At 35.4% G+C, this 18821-nt stretch overlaps 1 pseudogene; it reads right to left on the bottom strand.

Moving 5' to 3' along the window:
• Positions 1 to 1312: 1312 nt before the first annotated feature.
• On the bottom strand, positions 1313 to 18550 carry LOC108991015 (annotated as a pseudogene).
• Between the last annotated feature and the right edge of the window lie 271 nt (positions 18551 to 18821).

The following is an 18821-nucleotide window of genomic DNA, read 5'->3' on the forward strand; positions in this document are numbered from 1 at the left end:
TACCTTGATTGTTCTGCTCAGGAAAAAAAAGGCAAAAAGGGAGGATTGTTACTCTTGTACACCAACCTAAATTGGACTCTCTCTTGCTTTACAATACCATGACATTTTTTCAAACTAATTGGATGACAGTTGAACAGAGGGTTTGAAAATGATCAGAAAAGGATAAAAGAGTGAAGAAATAATGCAGTGCGAGTTTACCAATGATTAGGCAAAAGTTATCTATTTCTACAGCATTTTGTAGCATCATCATTTGCAAGATGACAGGTTGAGTATCAAATTCTCCAGCCTAGAAAGAAAAAATCTCTCTTGCATCACACATCTAATCCCAATATGCATACATGTACATGGGGAATTTCTGGGACGAGGTGAGAGAAAGAGAAGCCCTTTTGTTTGTTTGTATCCTGATCATCTGAACAATGAGGCTCACATGTAATTTTATCAGGAAATGAGTCCTGCAGTCAGCACTGCGGCTGTGGGTCTAATGTTAAAACCACCACTTTCTGATTGGATTGTGGTTTGAATGATCCATGTGAAACTTTTCAGAGTCCTATCATCCAACTGTAAACATTTACTATCCAAATGTCTGAAATTTAGAACGTAAATACACATCATTTTTTCATTTAGACTTGCACCATTGACCTACTCTGTACAAAAAGTCTGAAATATTAACCAGAAACCTGGTGTATGTAATGGCCCATGGCAGCACAGTACATAAACAATCTGCAAAAACTGAGCACCAGTAAATATTGGGCAGTGAATTATTTTAACGTTGAAGACGCGATCTCAATTTTTTTTTTTTTGGGAAAATAATCCCCTCTTGTTCGAAGCTTTTAAGTGGGGAAAAAATATAACACATAAAATATGACTAGATTATTTATTTTCATTCGTGTAAATATATTGAGCAGAATTAAATATTTAATAAATACTACAAGACCCACTATATATATATATATATATGTATTTCTATTTCCTGGTACGAAAACAAATCTTAATCAATTTTCTGGGCTGTTTGGAAAAGATGTCATCCCAAAAATCTTCCCAAACATAATTCTAATACAAAATTTTCAACATAAACATTACAACTTTTCTAAACTTTCAAACAAAAAATAAAAAACAATTCAATTTTTTCAAATTTCTAAACAAAAATAATATTATAATAATATTTTAACTTTATATTATTTTTTATTTAACTTTTTCTGTCATTTTCCAAATATAAAAAATACTCAACTCAAACTATCTTATTACTATTCACAAACTATCTTAATATTATTTACAAAATTCTCATATTATTTCACTCCCTGAACGAGCCCAAGTCAACAAACAAAGTAAGGACAACAAGATTTTCGTTTTACCAGCTTGCATCCTTTCCAGTTATTTGTATCTGCCATATCTCCAGTTACCTCCCACTAATTTGACCCACAATGGTAGGAGAATTTTCACTATGATGTCTTCTGGGTGATCCTTCGCCCACATCTCTTCTTCAATCTTATTCTGAATGGATGGATCTATATTTTGCTCCCTTACTGATTTTTTTTTGGTTTGTCATGAGCTTCCTATCAATTTTACACAGAAGGCTCTGTCTCTTCACAGTTGTATGGACGGGAACATACCATAATGCAAACAAGAAAATATGCCAAGACAGTCTTTCAATCAATGCCTAGCTGTGCCAAAAGGAGCTAAATCGGATTTCAAATGCAAAAACAGTGTATATTCCTGTTGATCGTATGCTGGCTACCCTTTCTTCTGTTCTACAATTGTAAATTTAACAAGTGCAAAATGTGACGAAAAAGGTACACAGAAACAGTAAAATTTCCCGAGTCCAAAAGAACTCAAGAATAGAAACCCAGTAACTGGGTTGCTGATACCTGATCCAAGCATAATGGAAAAAAGTGCCTCCAGCGGATCAAGCAAAGGCAGATAGAATATTCTTCTTGAGAGTGAACTCATCTGCCTTCGCTGGGCTGATAGACTGCGCAAACAATACACAATATATAATATCACGTTGAGTTCATCCTGCAGTTTACTAATAAGAGGATGTTTGGAGAATGAGATGACATGTAAATTTTGCGAATAATAGTAAGATGGTTTGTGAATAGTAGTAAGATAGTTTGAATTAACTATTTATTGGATTTTGAGAAAGTAGAGAGAAAAAATTAAATAAAACATATTATAAAATTAAAAGATTGTTCAATATTATTTTTATTTTGAGATTTGAAAAAATAGAATTGTTTTTTGTTTGAAAATTTGGGAAAGTTGTAATGATTAATTTGAAAATATTTGTATTTGAATAATGTTTGGAAAGAAAAAGAGATGAGATGAATTTTTTTTCCAAATATCCCCTAAAGGTTCCCGCGATAGTCCTCATTAATAACAGCACAATAACATTTCACGTTTGTTACTGACCATGTATTAATTATTAACTGGTATAACTGTCTTTCTTAGCATCTTATCACGGACCATCTATAACATATCTAATTTTAATTAAATGGAGTGAAGTGTAGAGTCAGGATTCGAACTCAAGACTTGCATGATATTATGTTAAATCACCACAAATACAAAGTACATTTGAAGAACCACAAAATTTCCTGGAGTTAATCCATACAAAGCATCCTAAAAGTCTATCCTAAAGGTTTTGGCAGCAGATAAAACCTGATTTCATGGGAGTCAAGGTTAAAATTCATTATTCCAAAACGTCTGCAACTTTCAATGACACGAGATATTTATTGCTAAAATGATGTGATGCGTTACCTTCTCAAGCATGTGTTCAAGGCGCTGAACTTCATTCGTAGCATAATCGGTACCTTTGTCCATAGAGTTCTTGGCAGCTTTCAAGTAAATCTTCCCATATCTAAAGATGTAATTATGAGAAAAAGAAATTCAACTTTAGAAACTTGGATCTAGCAAACTTTATTATTTTACAGCAAAAATTCCGGCCATTTCATTAAGAAAGTCGTGCATAACAGCCATCAACCATGTACATTTTGACAGAAAGTTTGAATAAACTTTATCCAACAACTATTGGAGAGAAGTATGAAGTCATTGATATAACCTGGTCGTTGAGCCCTTAAGCTGACTGACTTCTTCTTCTATCCGGGCAAATGCTGCCTTCTTCTCTTCACTTCCAGCACTCAAAAACTCCTTAACCAGGTTGCCCAAACTTGCAACTATACCAGCCTACATCAAGGAAGATAAAATTTCTCAAGAAATTTAAAACATGTTAAGCGTGATTCAGTTTTTAATATACATCTCTCACTAACTTTGGATGTAAGTTGCCCTTTGCCATCACGACTTGTGCCACACTTCTCATTAATGAAATTTACAAAGTCATCCAAATCTCAGCCACCATTATGATCTTCACCAGCTTTGCTGTTCTATGGGAAAAACTTCAACGTGGGATATCCACTGACATCATACCTGCAAAAGCAGCATCATTGCGTAGGTCATATTTGATCTTTTTACAGAAATCGTTTCTTTGGTCTTGTGGTTTTTAACAGTCCTATCTAAGTACATAATTATTAATCATAGAAATCTGAAATTCAATAGCAAACACTCTACAAATAATGAATAAAGATTCGTATTATACTAATGATCTCACTTTTGAGCCAAATCCTTGTACTAGTCAGCATCAAGGTTAGCAATTACTACATCTTCCTCCAATTTAAATGCTGTTGCAACCTTTTCGTAAGTCTGAAGAACAGACAGCAGACATCGATCGAGAACAACCATTGTTTAGACAAAAGATGAAGATTCATGACAATAATACCATCAAGAAGCAAACAATATACTGACCTGAGCAAGAGCTTTGCAATGGCCACACCTGCCACCCAAGAATGCACAGAAAAGAAGGGAACTATTTAGAGTTGCAAAATTTCGAGTAACATGAACATACCTTTTCCCCTTGTTTGGATTGAATTAGCTTCACTAATTTCACAATGTTAATATGGAAGAGAGTACGAAATAGCAGACTTTTTAAGTAAGAAATAACAAAAAAATAACTTACCAGGGTGCATAGAACTCAACCAGAACATCTTTAGTTTCATCTAGGACAATCTCATTAAAATTGTCTGGAGTTAGCACCACTACATTGGACGGGCTTGCGGCTATCTTCACATTGGTCCCTGGGGACAAAGCAAAATTTCAATGCCAATATAAGTTGACTAAGTTGAATGAAGCACGATGTACCATCTATATGTACATGAAAAACACTAGCGAAATCCCTGAAGATGGAGCCCATGCAGCAAGTCATGCAGGGCAACAACCAAACAAGTGGGCACAAATCACTGTAGTGACTCCAGACATGATATATTACAACTCAAGAATAAATTACAATCCACATCCAGGCGTTTTGATCTTCAAAAGAGCCATCCATTCCACTCTAACTGATTTACAGGTTTACACTGACCAACCTACGTCTACTCAGCAATCAAAGGAGCAAAATTGGAAAAGAAATTGACCTTCAAAAATTGGTCAATTGCAAAGTTATTGCACCAGCAATATACGGTCAACCCACTCAAGCAAATTAAGGTAGAACATGTAACTATTCAATTGAAAGTTGAAAAAGATATTATATCTTCTTCATCCATTGGAAGTATTCAAACTCCCAGCAATACATATGCAACCAATAAAAAAATGATGTAGCAACTTGGAGGGGAAAAAACATTGGAGCCAAACAAACCTGATGCAAGAAACATCAACAAACTTCTTAGGTTTGCTACATTCTATTAAATTACAAGCATACTCATACCTTCTTCCCTGTTCACAAACTCAGCAAGGGCTTCTGCAGTACGAGCACCTTCATACCTAAACATGTAGAATTTGATCAAAATCTTTCTAAGTTATGATAGGTCCCAACACAGATATTCAAATAATAAGTGAATTGTTTCTCTTTGGGTGAGAAAGTACCGCATGGTTTGGATAACAAATGTTTTTCTTTTTCGATGCCCTCATTGATAATTCTTGGACTGCTTAAATAAGCAAGGCCATGTACAAGAATGCCGAAATAAATGACAAAATGCAACTGCTAGTAGCTAGTAACCGAAACCCATCACAAACACAAAGACACGTAAAAATAGAAAACAGATCACACGAAAATAACATGCAGAAAACAGAGTACACGACTAACGGAATAAATATGCCGAAAACAACTAACTGCTAATGACCCAGTCTTCACGCTGCACCACGTTGCCTGCATGCAGTATGCAACGTCTTTCACGTCCAACCTCATCCCATTAAGTGGCCTAACAATACTCCCCCACTAAGTGGATCCTTGTCCTCAAGATCCACAGTTGGGAATAATTGCAGTAGGTTTTTTGTCTAGCCATTTTCTGGTGGAGCCGGACCCGTTTGAAGGTCGTTTACTGCTTGTATGGGTGCAGCTTCACAGATAATGTTGCCGCTGCCATCGTGTCCTTCCAGCATGAGTAGCCGTGACCCTTGACACCGGTGACCTGCAGTAAAATACTCATTACAGTTAAAACATAGACCTTGAGCTCGCCTCTGCTGCATTTCATCCCAAGTCAGTCGCCAAACAGGAGATGCAGGTACGGCTGGTGCTACCCGAGTTGCTGGCGGAAGAGCTAATGGGGCTCTCACTGGTGGTGGAGGATGTACACACGTCCCTTGCCTCGATAGTTGATCATCTTTCATTCGCGCGAAGCTAACAGCCTCCTTTAATGTCTGAGGCTTAAACATTCGGATACCATCCGAGATGTCCATTTTTAAGCCACCCATAAATGTACCCACAAGAACTCTTTGTGTCCAGCCTCATACCCGATTGCCCAAGCGCTCGAATTCTCGCTGGTAATCACATAGAGAACCATCCTGCCTTATCCTTGAAAGAGTTTCATCAAAGTCTTCGCACTCCGAAGGCCCAAAGTGAGCCCAGAGTTCGTCTTCAAAATTTGCCCATGAGAGAGCGCGTCCTTCTTCTCCGAATGTCATGCGGCTCCATTGCCACCACTGGTTGGCCTCTCCTTCCAAGTGGTAGGAGGCCAAAGAAACTTTATGGGCTTCGGGAGTATTCTGGAACTCAAAAAATTGGTTCACACGAATGAACCACTCTGTTGGATCATCTCCTGAGAATCGAGGAAATTCAAGTTTCGCTGTTTTGGAGGATACAACATGCCGTCCCCCATCGTGGCCTTCACGGTATTGGTTACCGTGGTTTGGAGACTCCGGGTTTGTGAGCAATACATCAAAGAGACGGGTAAGAGTTTCTTCCAAATGACGAAGCCTATCAACCATGCCAAGCTCCATCCGGTGTAGCCCATCTTGCACTCCACCGAGCCCTGCCTCCAATTGCTCAATACGTTCCTTATTGGCTCCCATAAATAATCTGGCTCTGATGCCAATGATAGGTCCCAACACAGATATTCAAATAATAAGTGAATTGTTTCTCTTTGGGTGATAAAGTACTGCACGGTTTGGATAACAAATGCTTTTCATTTTCAATACCCTCGTTGATAATTCTTTGGTTGCTTAAATAAGCAAGGCCACGTACAAGAATGCCGAAATAAATGACAACATGCAACTGCTAGTAACTAGTAACCGAAACCCATCACACAAAAATAACATGCAGAAAACAGAGTACACAACTAACGGAATAAATATGCCGAAAACAACTAACTGCTAATGACCCAGTCTTCACGCTGCACCACGTTGCCTGCATGCAGTATGCAACGTCTTCCACATCCAACCTCATCCCATTAAGTGGCCTAACAAGTTAATATACTTGAAAGTAGCGTGAATGGTTGAAAATTATTCTACAATATTTAGACTTCAAACTGTAGACATGGAGCTAGGAAATGCTATCATTAGAGAGAAAAGGATAGAAGTTTGAGGTAATAGAGGGCACTGACTTCTTGGGTTCTAAGGACCCTTTAGGAAACCACTGAATTGTGGGGTATCCAGAAACCCCATATTTAGAGCATAGGTCCTTGTGTGCATCGCAGTCCACCTACACCAGAAACCATCCAATGAAGTGAAATAATATGTCATTCATTAGCCATTGAGTATAACACTAGCAGCATAAGAAAAAATAGATTTCAAGATTAATTTGAGACCCACAAGTGCAATAATGTATGATGATAAATGTAACACTCATTTAATTGGTAACCAAAACAATTGTTTTAGACTCATACATACTGAAATCAGCTATATTTAAAAAAAAAAAAAAAAGAATCAATCAAAATACATTTTGTTTTCTTGAAACTTGTGCCAAGCTTCTCAGAACATTAGCATTGGACTAGCCAAATGCCAATGCAAGTCTAAATTTTAGCTATATGTGAGAAAAAGCCTCCACATTGGACTAACCAATGCTCCAAAGCTCAAGACTTGAGCTTCTTGAGCTACAGTAAAAATAGAAGACTAGCCAACATTGGCGAGTCACTGTTCACATGCCAAATATTATTTTATGATTCTCAAACCCGCGTATACCTCGTTCCCTCGTTCTTTTCTCTCTCTTCAGACCTGCATATACCCTCGTTTGTCTCTCCTCTTCCTCCATTTTTCTTCCTTACGCCGATTCTCTCCCTCTTCTCCCCGTTTTTCTTCCTCGATCAATTCTCTCCCTCTTCTCTCTGTTTTCTTCCTCGATCGAGATTTCTTGAGTCCCCTTCATTGCTGGGTCCAGATTTCTTTGAGTCCCTTTCCTCCAAATTTTTTTATGGTTCCCGTCGCCAACGGTTGTGTGATTTCCCCCACCAGATTTCCTCCGCTTTCTTCTGCTGCAGGCAGAGCTGCTATGCGCCAAACCACGAGCAACTTCTTGGGCATGGAGCTCTCAACCTCCACAGCCAATCCCTCTTTCTTCTTCAACCACAGTAGCATCAGTTCCTTCCCTTTCAGCGAGTTCCTCTCGCCTGCAACTCTTAAAATTCCCCCAGTATCCTTTGCGTCTCTTTTCCTACGCTCCAAGCATAGCCTTATTTCCAGGAATAAAAGGAGAAGAATAAAAAGTCATACCTTCATATCCCGGACTGCCCATTTCAACCCCGTGTACAGAAGTATCACTTTCTTTATTTTGGTATTCTTTTTTTCCCTCACTTTCTTACCATTGTTTGATTTTTGAGTGTCTCTCTTTTTCCTAATGAATTTTGTACTTCGTTTGTCAATGTTGCCTCCTAAAACCTGTTACTTTCCTGATCATAAAAAGTGATGAATACAAATTTGTGATTGATTCCCAAGGTTTTCTAGCAATTAAAGAAAGATTAAAGTATGTGTCTCTTCTTTTGGGGGCATAGGGGAATGGGTTTTTCTTAGTTCTATCTGTACTTCGTTTTGTTGAAAAATTTTATGTTTCAGATGTTCAACTCAGTGACATAGCCGCAGCTCAAGTGAAAGAGCCAGTGGAGGTTGAGGTTGCAGAGGGTTACACCACAACTCGGTGACTCTGTTTATGTTAATTTTGCTTCCTTTCTCAACAACCAGACCGTGGGTTAACAATTAAATATATAGATACTTTTTTGGGTTGAGGTATTATTCTCGTTCTATTTCATCAAGAGTGAGTATTGCAGATTGATGATGATAATACCCTGGAATATGTGGATACATTAGATGTTGCTCAGGCTGCGTATTGGGTATTTCTTGGGGAGTTTGTTTTGGATGCATTTGTGTTATTTTATTGGAAATAATTAAAGATACAGGTTTATTTAAGAAAATCTGTGGTCATCATCAGTGGGTGCTTTCAGTTGCTGTTAGCATCAGTTGTGCATTTGTCTGTTGGGTGCATTGGAACAGATCTCGGCTTCTCTTTACATCTTATGGTACTTCCTAAACTAAGGCATTTTCCATCAAGCAAGTAGATGATTGGGATTGTAAAAAGTTATGAGGATTCAAATTTGCTCATAAATTGATATTTTTAGTGCAGCAAGATTATGAATTTGATATTAGTCAACTCAAGAGGTTTACGTTTCGTGACCTGCAAAAGGCCACCGGAAATTTTAGTCCATCTTTTGGGTGTGTGCTTCTAACTGCATTACTGAAGGATTTTCATAAATCATTACAAATGTTGCATTCATTCTAGATAAAGTTTGAGTGAAGGAGAGCTGTGTAATGATGAGTTAGTGGTTTGATCAAATATCTGACCTTGAAAGCCCAATTGATTATAATTGGATTATCTGTTGCATATCCCTTTTCTACTTATGATGCCATGGAACTGTTTCGTGAGAAATGTAGATTTACTTTTACAGTAGCATTTATAGAAGGAGCATCATATTGATATTTAATGGGCAGTATCAATGTGGAATGTGAGGAAAGTACTTGAATATAAAATTTGTAATGAACTCCCTGAGAAAGAGGATCTATGCATCTTAAAAAATTTAAATGATAAGAGAAATTATTTGTGATAAGAGAAACTATCAAACCTGTTTGATTGAATGAACTAATATTATACTTTCTTAGATATTTTATTTCCTTGTTTTTTTCTCCAGAACAGGTGACTATTGAGTGTTATTTAAATTTTCCAAAGTGGTTATAATAAATGTTAGGCGATCAACAGTGTCTGTGAAAAACTTCATTACTCATGTTTCTATAAGTAATTTTTTACAAGTGTGCATGTGGCAGTTTGTTTAAAATATCAAAATTGTGTTCATTTGTGTGTGTAGACCAGTGGGAGCATGTGGCAGTTTGATGATGACCCCTTCTTCACCACTCTCACTTGCGGTTTGTAGTCCAGTTTGTTTGGAGTATTCATAAAAGTGGAATGTATCCAGTAAAATCAGTATATTATTTAGCTTTGGAGTTGTTAAATCATGGAGGAAGGATTGGAAGTTCACATTCACAAAGCACTTCTGAGTTTTGGAGGAAGTTGTGGAATCTGAAACTACCAAATAAAGTGTGTTGGTAGACATTTATGTAAAGAGGACTGTGTTGGTATTTATGTTTACACCAAAAACAACATCTTTGTTACTAAATAAAGAGGAATTAATTTTGGTTATGAGTTGGTATTAATTTTGTTCCCACATAGCCAAATAGTAACATGTTTGTATTAATTTTGTTGTTTTAATAAATAGCAACATAGCCAGGTAGCACCATCTTAAATAAAAATTGAATTATTAATTAATATATGAAGTGTATTTGTAAAATAAAAATAAAAATTGAGAAATATTATTAAAATATATAATATTATATTATTATTTTGACTTTAAAATGACTAGTCCAATGTAGATTCATCTAGCCAAAATTTAATACTATAACCAAAATTTGGAATTCTAGCCAAATTTTGGACTTGGCACATTGCCAATGCTCTCACTCATACTCTGGAGCAAGCTTTTTACAATGCCCACACCTGCCATTGGAGGCAAAATAGCTCATATTTTACAACTGACATCCCTAAAAAGTTTTCAAGAAACAGTTTGGCAACAATAGAATTTAGTGAGGAGTCTTGAACAGGATGTAGCCCAGAAAGTAATTCGTAAAAAATGGAGAGGGTGGCTATAGATCAACGGTATCAAGGTACGAGCTCATCAAACACTGAGCTGATCAGTAACACGCCGGTTGCTAAAATAAACCTAAAAATATCAATAACATTAAACAAAACGTGACTAACGCCTATCCAACTCGTGTTTGGTTCAAGAGAAAACTAAATCGAAAGAAAGGAAAATAAATCATAACTCTCGATACCTTACATTTTATGATTCAAGTGAAAGTCATCCGGGATTTCAAGGCTATTTATAGTTTTTGCTACGTTTTCTCAGCAACCAACCAAAGAAACGGGACAGTGATTGATTGATTATTTTGTACCAGGAAGCATGGAACTCGACAAGAGCCCCGCGATCTTGGCCGACCTCCTTGTCGAAGTTATCGTCTATGAGAACGCAGACGTCGTCGGCGAGAACCGACGAGGCAGAGAGTACCTTTGATGCAACTCCAATCAAGAAAGGTAAAGATCGAAGAAGAAAGAAGTAAAAAATACTTCTGATATTATTCAATATGTCACTGTACATCAGGTTACCATCTATTTATATACAAGGAGTTAACTAACTCATAGTAAAAGACTAAAAACAGAAAGTAACTAAACTGTAACCCAGAATGACTAAAAAGGAATTTATAACTTAAATTGAAATGAAATTTACATTTACAATAGTCCCCCTCAAGATGAATGATATATATTATGAACATTCATCTTGGATAATAAATAATGAACAACATTAGAACCAAGAGGCTTAGTTAACAAATCTGCTAGCTGATGAGAGGATGAAACATGCATTGTTCTGAGCAGTCCAGCTTGAATTTTTTCTCTAATAAGGTGACAATCCAATTCAATATGCTTTGTTCTCTCATGAAAAAGGGGATTGGCTGCAATATGAAGTGCAGCTTGGTTGTCACAAAATAACAAAGATGGATGAGAATAAGGCTGGTGAAAATCATTAAGCAAAGACTTTAACCATGTTAATTCACAAACTGCATAGGCCATGGATCGATACTCAGCTTCTACAGAGGATCTTGATACAGTAGTTTGCTTCTTGGATTTCCAAGAAATCAGTGATTCACTAAGAAACACACAGTAACCAGAAATAGACCTTCTTGTATCAGGACAACTTCCCCAATCCGAATCAGCAAAGGCTTTCAAGTGAACTGTAGATGATGCTGAAAGAAAAATACCTTGGCCTGGTGCCATCTTTATATATCTAAGTATTCTGAGAGCAGCTTGTACATGAGGAACTCTAGGAGATTCCAAAAATTGACTCAAGTAATGAACTGAGTAAGTGATGTCTGGTCTAGTGTGAGTGAGGTACAACAACCTGCCTATAAGTCTTCTGTAGGCAGTTGGATCTTCAAGTAATTTTCCATCAGACTTGGAAAGTTTACAGTGGGAATCCATAGGGAAGTTTACTGGTTTAGAAGCCAATAAACCAGCATCAGATAGCAACTCCAGTGCATATTTCTTTTGGCAAATGGAAATGCCCTTTTTGGATCGAGCTATTTCCATCCCTAGGAAATATTTAACAGGACCTAAATCCTTTAGTTTAAAGTGTGCACTTAAAGACTCTTTGATAGTCTGAACAACAGAAATGTTACTACTGGCCAATAGTATGTCATCTACATACACCAAAAGGGCCACAAAACAATCATCTGTTTGCTTAGTAAACAATGAATAATCTGATTTGGATTGTACAAATCCCAAATCAACCAAGGCTGCAGTAAACTTGGAGTTCCACTGCCTAGAAGCCTGTTTCAATCCATACAAGGATTTTTGTAGTTTGCAAACTCGAGTGTCCCCCTTTTTAAGATACCCAGGTGGTGGTTTCATATAGACTGTTTCATCTAAATCACCATAAAGAAATGCATTGTTTACATCCAAATGCACTAAATGCCAGTTATGAATTGCGGCCAAAGATAGAAAACACTTCACTGTCACCATTTTTGCAACTGGGGAAAAAGTTTCTAAGTAATCAAGCCCTTCCCTTTGAGTATAACCTTTGGCAACTAATCTTGCCTTATACCTCTCAATCGAGCCATCAGCATTAAACTTTGTTTTATAGACCCACTTACAACCAATGGAGTTTTTATCTGGTGGAAGGTCAGTGAGAGTCCAAGTATTATTTGATTCTAAGGCAGCTAACTCAATGGACATAGCATCTCTCCAATGAGGATGCTTAACAGCTTGATGATAAAAATCAGGTTCCTTTTGAGATGATATAGAAATGCTAAAAGCTTTATGAGAAGGAGATAAATGCTTGTATGATAAAAATTCAGAAATGCCGTATTTGTTACCTGATGTTATATCAATTGAGCCAAGAGACGATGTGGTAGGGGTAGAAGCTGCTGAAGATGCTAAATTGCAGTGATAATTTTGCAAATAAGTAGGAGCTTTGTGTTGTCTGGTGGATTTTCTAAGAGGAGGGAATTATGTCATATCTTGAAGTGAAGGAATGTGTGCATTTTGACTTGAATCACTTAAGAATTCTGGAGTTGCATCATGGTACCAGAGTAATAATCTTAGGGTTTTTTTTCGGATTCACTACAAGATCCGTTTTTCCGCTGCAAGAATGGATTCCTCTGTTTCGGTGATTTCAGAGGATTCTTCCAGTCCATTTCATCTCCAAAATGGAGATTCTCCTGGCTCAATTTTGGTCTCTAATCTCCTTACGGGAGACAACTACAATAGTTGGTGTAGATCAATGGAAATGGCTTTAAAGGCCAAGAACAAGATCGGCTTCATCAATGGTGCGATTCCTCAACCAGATGAAGCATATTCTTCGTATCCTAAATGGGATCGGTGTAACAACATGGTTTTATCATGGATTCTCAATTCGGTGTCAAGAGATATTGGAGAAACCATTGTCTATGCGAAAACTGCTAAGGATATGCGGGATGAGTTGAAGCATCAGTTCTCTCAAGGCAATGGACCACGGATTTTCCAGTTACAAAAAGAGTTGTCTTCTTTAACTCAAGATCAAACCTCGGTGAGTGTCTATTACCGAAAATTCAAGTGTTTGTGGGATGAGCTTATGAATTACAATCAAATACCTAGCTGTACATGTGGGGCATATAAAAATTGTAGTTGTGGTGCTGCTCGCATATTTCTTGAATATCATCAACGCCAACATGTAATCATGTTTCTTATGGGGTTGAATGAGGAATTTGCTCATGTTAGGGGTCAGATTTTGTTGATAGAACCCTTACCATCAATTACCAAAGTTTTTTCTTTGGTAATTCAAGAAGAGAAACAAAGGGAGGTTGGTTCTATGGGAAGAGTAGGTTTTCAACCTAATGTAGCCTTCATGAACAAAAGAATTGAAGTTCCAAAGAATAACACTGGAAAACAACAGTACAGAAGAGAAAAAGTGTTGTGTACTCACTGTGGAATGACCAATCACACAGTAGACAGATGTTATAAGTTGCATGGATACCCTCCAAGTTTCAAACAAAAGGGAAAAGTTTCTTCAGCAAACCAAGTTATGACTCAACCCTCGAGTACACCCTTTGATCAGCATTGTATGTCTTTCTCTCAAGAAGAGTATCAGCAACTATTGGCATCAATTCGACCACAATCAACTGAACAATCCAAAACCAGTCATCAGGCAGCTAATGTCCTATCCACATCAAATTCTTTGCCTTCCTTTTCAGGTAACACAGTTTGTTATTCAACTTTCTCATCTATGAAAAATGAGAATTTAACATCTGCTTCTAGCACTTGGATCATAGATACAGGTGCTACAGACCACATTATCCATTCTATTAACCTTTTTACCACAATCACAAAAGTTCTTAATACATTTGTTAAATTGCCAAATTGAGAAAATGTTACAGTAACACATCTTGGTACTGTCCATTTATCAGAAAGCTTAGTCTTGAAAGATGTTTTATGTGTTCCTAGTTTTGCATATAATCTTCTTTCAGTAACTAAGCTTACATCTGATCAGAATTGTTGTTTTATTTTTATGCTTGAAATTTGCTATATACAGGGCCTTACCCCATGGAAGATGATTGGGAAGGGTAGAAAAGCAGCTGGTCTCTACTTCTTGCAACAATCATCACACAATACAACTGTTAATTCCATACTTTCATCTAGTGTAAATTTCATTTCAGATTCTACTTAGCATCTGTGGCATAGTAGACTAGGTCATCCATCATCTTCGAGATTGTTAGTTCTTTCAAAGTCATTTCCAAATTTTCCTTCAAATAAACTTGTACATGAACATCATTGTACAATCTGCCCTTTGGCAAAATAGAAACGATTGTCATTTCCAGTTCATTCTTACAAGCCTAGTTCATCTTTTCATTTGATTCACTGTGATATATGGGGTCCTTTTTCAATACCTACTCATGATGGTTTCAAGTATTTCTTAACAATTGTTGATGATCACTCTAGATCAACTTGGGTGTACTTAATGAAATCTAAATGTGAGGTTAAACACATTCTTACAGTTTTTTACAATCTGGTTTATACACAGTTTCAACAGAAAATAAAGTGTATAAGAACAGATAATGGTTTAGAATTTTTAATGAGAGACTTTTTCAATTCAAAAGGGATTATACATCAAACTTCTTGTGTTGAGACTCCTCAACAAAATTCAATTGTTGAGAGGAAACATCAACATCTTTTGAATGTTGCAAGAGCTTTAAAATTTCAATCAAATGTTCCATTAAATTTTTGGGGAGAATGTGTTTTAACAGCAACTCACATCATTAATCACATTCCATCTCACATTCTCAACAACAAATCACCACAACAGATTCTTTATGGTGATATTCCTTCTTACAATCATTTTAAAGTTTTTGGTTGTCTATGTTATGCTTCTACTTTAAGCAATAACAGATCCAAATTTTCCCCTAGAGCTAGAAAATGTATATTTGTTGGTTATCCTTTTGGAACAAAAGGATACAAGTTATATGATTTAGACTCTCACAGTTTTTTTGTTTCTCGAGATGTTGTTTTTCATGAGCATATATTTCCTTTTCAGACCAAAGTTTATTCACAGCAGACTTGCTTACCATCTGAGTTTGTATTGCCTCATCCAATTACAGATCATATATCACATCCTTCTAACATTCCAGATAATAATTGCTTGTCAAATGATTCAAATATCAGCTCAAAATCTGTCTCTGATACCATGATGCAACTCCAATCAAGAAAGGTAAAGATCGAAGAAGAAAGAAGTAAAAAATACTTCTGATATTATTCAATATGTCACTGTACATCAGGTTACCATCTATTTATATACAAGGAGTTAACTAACTCATAGTAAAAGACTAAAAACAGAAAGTAACTAAGCTGTAACCCAGAAGGACTAAAAAGGAATTTAGAACTTAAACTGAAATGAAATTTACATTTACAATAACCTTAGCTTTCTTGTTTTGAAAATGGAAATTGGAGAGAGTTCAGAGGCAGACGAAGATACGTACTGCTGCTGTCTGTTTATTCTCTTCATATTCTCTTTTTTGCATTTTTTTTAAAGACTGTTTTATTTTACTTGTCAACGAAATTAATCAAAATAATTAATATAAAAAGTGAAAATGATAATAATTTTTTAAACAAAAAATTATATTAGTGTGTTAAGCACAATTAATAAAATATTTATAAGGTATAATTTAATTTTAAAATAAATTTTAAAATCTGAAAATTATGTACTCTGAATATAATAACTCATTAGAAAATGATTTGTATGGATAAATCTCGTGAAAAGTTTGCAAACTTAGATGAGGTTTACTTAGTTGTTGAGATAATATGAAAGTTGAATAAAATATTATTTTTTAATATTATTATTATTTTAAGATTTAAAAATAAATAAATTATTTATTATATTTTGTGTAAAAATTTAAAAAAATTATAATAATAAGATGAGTCAGAAGCCTTTTTATATCCAAACCGGGCCTTAAGGCTATGTTTGTCGTTACTTTTAACTTACTTTTTATTACTACACAATATTTTATCATTGGTTTATAATCATTTTTTACTATTATTTATAGATCATTTAATATTATCTCACTACCTAAATATAGCCTAAAACTCCCTGAAAAATCCACCTTTTAATGATCAACTCTGTTATTTCTTAAAATGAATACAAGACTTACATATCTGAAACTAGATTACTCCGCTACCAAATAACAATCACACCACTAGAACAAACACATAATCATAGGAAAAGGAGCATATGATGATCAGATTTCCAATGCAAAAAACACCACATTACTATTGATCCCACACAGGCAAACCTTTTCTTTTCTTACACGCTTTCAATCACTGGGGAAAAACAAGGTGCAATGTGAAGAAAAAGAATGCGTTAAACTGAAAAGGTATCCATCCCAAGTTCAGAAAGTTGAGAATAGAAACCCCAGTAACTGGCTGCTCTAATACATCCAAGAAATAAGGAAAGATGAGAGACTCCTCCTGATCAAGCGAAGCTAGATAGGATATTCCTCTTGAGAGTGAACTCATCTGCCGGAGTTTAAATATCTGAAACTCCTGATCACGTCGAGTTTATATATATGTAGGTATGCCGGAGTGCAAATAAGAGCGCATCTTTGATCAGGACAACTTCCATTCCACAAATCCAAAAAACCAACATCGACCAATTGCAACCCGAATCCAAATGGCAACGAAAATCAACACCCAATCATGCACAATGCGATCTTAATCCACTCAAATCTCAGTAACTGAAAACAAACAAGAATATAGAAAATGTTGATGATTATGGGTCAGATGGTAACCCTTTTCTGAAAAAGTTTTGCCTTCTTTTGCACCATCGCCTTGTTCATTTTCTGGACAAAAGAGTACTACTGAAGAACCACAAACTTTTCTGAGCTAATCCCTATACAAAGCCTCCTAGAGACCAGTCTTAAAACTTGTGTATTGGTTGGTAGCTGAAAAAACCTGATCTCCCATGGAAATGAACCCATTGAACTTGTGATTTTCATAAAGAGAGTGAATTGAAAAAAGAGTTTTGCAATGTTGAGCCTGGAAAGTCGGAATAATTCATACTAACATGATATGAAGTAATTTTGTTGATGTAACCGATATAATTAAGAGCAGCGAGATAACAATCAAGCGGTAGCTCTGCAACTTTCAAACATATGAAATACTTTTAAAGTGCGTTTTGATTAGATGGATTTATTCCCAAAATGGTATGATGTAGTATTACCTTCTCAAGCATGCGCTCAAGCTGTTGTATTTCATTCTTGACATACTCCGCACCTTTCTCCAAAAAGTTCTTGGCAGCTTTCAAGGAAATAATTCCATATCTAAAACAAGATGTAAATTATGAGAAATATAAAGCCAACTTGGATAGTGACTAAAGTCTCATTTGAATAGCATCTCATCTCGTACTATTTAATTTCATTTCATCTCATTTCAATATTTAAATACCACAAACACAAATATTTTTCTATTTCATTGAATTTTTAACTTTTTCATCTAGTTATCATTACCTAATAATTACAACTTATAAATTTTCAAATAAAATACAAAAATCAATTCAACCTTTCCAAATTTCAAAACAAAAAAAAAAATATTGAAAAATTGAGTAATTATACTCATCATCTCAATTCTTATCATTCTCTCATTATCTCATGATGTAGCATTAGATAATTGAAAACTATTTATTATATTTCACTTGTAAACTTATCATCTAATACGAAATCATGGGATGATGAAAGGATGGTGAGATATAGATGATGAAAAGATTTTTTGTACAAAATTATATTCTAACAGCATTTTAATTTTATAATATTTTTATTCAATTTTTAATTATTTTTTTCTTTCATATAATCTTTTAGGTATTCTTTATTAATCTTAAAATCTTTTTTACTAAGTGTGTATATTTGAATATTATCTCCAATTACTTGTGAATATGTTAGAGAAAATGATTCTTTTAATTGCTCAGGATTATGAGAGGTAGAGGGTATACTATGATTAACTATATAGACACGTGTCAATAATATTTCCAAGAATGACTTCTCGAATCTAGGTGTCCAAGTTCTGAGATCTATTTTGTGAAACTGAAGTAAGAACATATCAATGTGTGTAATAACTAGAAGGTGCTGGTGAGGAATAATAAGAAAACGATTTTCTAAAAGGTTGAAAAGCTAATTGGACTGATCTGTCCATTTTTGTATCTATGCATTCTAGATCATCTATAACATTATTTCTTATTTTAGATAGTGGAGTTAAATTATCTAGCTTCCATTAATTATGAAGAGTAATTTGATTCCAATGAATCTGTTTAGGAATCTATATACTAGAATTTGATGTTCTAGATTGTAACAATGATGTGTAGCCCTTTAGACTAGTAATAAGAGTTTGTGGCTCTAGTGTTGTTTTCATGAGTTTATAATGAATCCTATAAACTATAGTTAGGGATGTGATCCTTTCATCATTT

The sequence above is a fragment of the Juglans regia genome, chromosome 11 (genome assembly GCF_001411555.2).
Source record: "Juglans regia cultivar Chandler chromosome 11, Walnut 2.0, whole genome shotgun sequence".
Taxonomy (NCBI): domain Eukaryota; kingdom Viridiplantae; phylum Streptophyta; class Magnoliopsida; order Fagales; family Juglandaceae; genus Juglans; species Juglans regia.